This window comes from Aplysia californica, unplaced genomic scaffold (genome assembly GCF_000002075.1).
Source record: "Aplysia californica isolate F4 #8 unplaced genomic scaffold, AplCal3.0 scaffold00021, whole genome shotgun sequence".
NCBI lineage: Eukaryota > Metazoa > Mollusca > Gastropoda > Aplysiida > Aplysiidae > Aplysia > Aplysia californica.
Window position 1 is genome coordinate 562,229 of NW_004797291.1, and position 2,803 is coordinate 565,031.

Consider the following 2,803-nt stretch of genomic DNA (forward strand, 5'->3'; position numbering starts at 1 on the left):
GGTGTGTGTGTGTGTGTGTGTGTGTGTGTGTGTGTGTGTGTGTGCGTGTGTGTGTGTGCGTGTGTGTGTGTGTGTGTGAGCGTGTATCTGAGTGTGGTCTTGCTTGTCAAAGAAAGGATTAAGCTGAAAGTGAGAGAGACAGACAGAGACATTTAGTAGCTTTTAAGCACAAGGGGGCTATCCTGAAAAATGCTGTTTTGAGAAGATCGAATGTATTTTTGCCCCTCGTTCAGTTTCTTTAAAAGTCAAGGAGAGTTTTCTGTATAATCAAACAAATATATACACACCAATGAAACCAAACTTCTCCTCTAGGAAGGGCAATGCTCACTTTTGGTGAAGGTCAAGATTTCGAAATCTGGGTTAGCCCGCTCGTTCTTAAAAGCGACCAATTTTTTGAGAGTCAGACACTGAGAGAGAGAGAGAGAGGGAGAGAGAGAGAGAGAGAGAGAGAGAGGGAGGGAGGGGAGGGGTGCAAGAAGACGAGAGTTGGGAGGGAGTGAAAGGGCATTAGCGTGCTCTTTCGAACACGATCACTTTTGTTTGAGGCCGAAGAAAGAACTGAAGGGAAGAATGGACGGGCTGTTTGGAAAACGTGGTGTCTGGATGGATAAACGAGAGAAAGATTTTCTATTGGACGATCTTTTCCAGTCCTTTTGTTTCATATGGTCAGCCAGCTGTTAAAATGTACTATGCCCAAAATCTTCAGGATTCGTTTTTACTGCAGTTTCTGAACCTGTAGTATCAGTTGCATTATTTGATCAAGGAAATATTTTGTCGAAATCTAAAGTCTAATAAATGTTTTTAAAAAAGCAAGAAAAATACAGCCTAATATAACGTAGGTGCACTTTGTCAAAAGAAATAATCCCCTTTTTTTCTCTCCTGTAAAACTTTGTTTTCTGGGCTTAGCACATTTTAACGGCTTGCGGACGACATGCCCTTTGTCCATGGAAAGGATGTGAGCGGAGACGTCTGTATTGACATGAGATTCTCATTAAAGAAGCCATCAACACTTCCAGTCACGTGATCCAACTTGTGTTTCTGTACCTAAGCCACACAATACTTGTTCGGCTTAGTTAAGTTATACATGCAGTATGAGCTTTACGGCACTTAATTCCAAAACAACCAGGTCATACAAGTGACGAAGATTGGAAGTGTTACAAGAAAGTAACGATCACAAGAAAGAAGATGGAGAGATAAGGACGAAACATAGATGTTTGATAGGAAAGAAAAAGCAGGCCACACCAGAGCACCCGTCAACCACCTGCTCTATTAACTTTGAAGAGATGCAAATTTCTGAACACATATTACGGTCGCAAACTATTACTATTACTATTACGCCATCAATTAATGTTTCGATCTGGAGTACGAGGGTATTTGAGTGAGTGGGTGGTTGGTGGGTGTTACGGTGTGGTTTGCTCCTTCGATACTATCCAACATCTGCAAGCAGCACCAAAGCAGAAACATAATATTAAGCATCAACTCCAACTAACAATCACAATAACCGAGTTAATGTTTAAGTAAGAATTTCACTGCACTTGCAAGACTAATTATGTCATATAAGTGCCGACGATTAGAAGTGTTACAAGAGCGTAACAAACACAAAAAAGAAAGAGATAAGAACGAAAGATGTTTGATAGAAAAGAAAGAGCAAACGACATCACAGCACTAGCAAACCATCCATGTAGTTGAAATATATGATTTAAAAAAAAACCCAGAATTTGTAAATACGTGTAATATGTATGTCCACATCACCAAAAGTGGAAGCCAGTCAAATCCTGCAGACACACAGGCGTGGGCCGGGGGACGGCTACAACATGTCACACAAGGGTCTCTGTATGACGTAGAGAGGAACCCAAGTCGTGCATATCCGGTTAACAGGTCAAGTTCTCAGACAGGAACCACTGGTTTATATTGCTGACCTAGATAACTTACCCAGTTTACGAGTGGAAAAAAAACAACCAGGTTCTCTCTGTCGGGTCTGCAAGATTTTTTTCGTTGTTAAAATATTTCGGGGTTGGGGGATATTGATGTTTGATTGTTAGGTTTTTAGGCTTTTCTTTTTCTGTTCTTTTCTTTGGGGTGGGGAGGAAAGGGGTGGGGTGGTTGGTAAGATTGAAGCAAAGCCATTGTATGTATTTATATATTCTTCTAAAATCTTACCGCCCCAAAATTCCACTCAATTTTATTTTTAAACGTATGTGTTTTAAGCCTCGATCGACATAATAGTCATCATTCTGGAGGCGGGCTTCCGACGCTGTTTATTAGGGCTTTTCGGGTGGGAGGAATACAACATTCCAGCAGAAAGATTGAGATACTTGATACAAATTTCATCCCACTCGGAGATCGAACTCGGTTCTCCTGAGTACGATAGCGAAACGCCTAACCGCCACACCACATGCGCCGGTTACTCAAACCTGACCACCACATTTTAGCCACTCAATTCAGATTAATTGTTGTAGTTGTTGTTGTCGTTGTTGCGTTGTTGGTGTGGTTGTTGTTGTTGTTTGTGGTTGCTGTTTTTTGTTGTTGTTGCTGTTGTTTTTGTTGTTGCTGCTGTTTTTCTTGTTGCTGTTGGTGGTGGTGGTGGTGTTGGTGGTGGTTGGTTTCGTTTTAGTAAGAGTTTTACGGCACTTGCAACACAGTTAGGCATTTATACGGCGAAGATTAGAGGTGTTGCAAGAAAGTTTCAAACGCAAAAAAAAAAATTATAAAGAGAGATAACGACGAAAGATGTTTGATAGGAAAGAAGCAGGCCGCGCCAGAACACCCCCCGCTGACCACCTGCTGACTGGGTTAAGAGTGA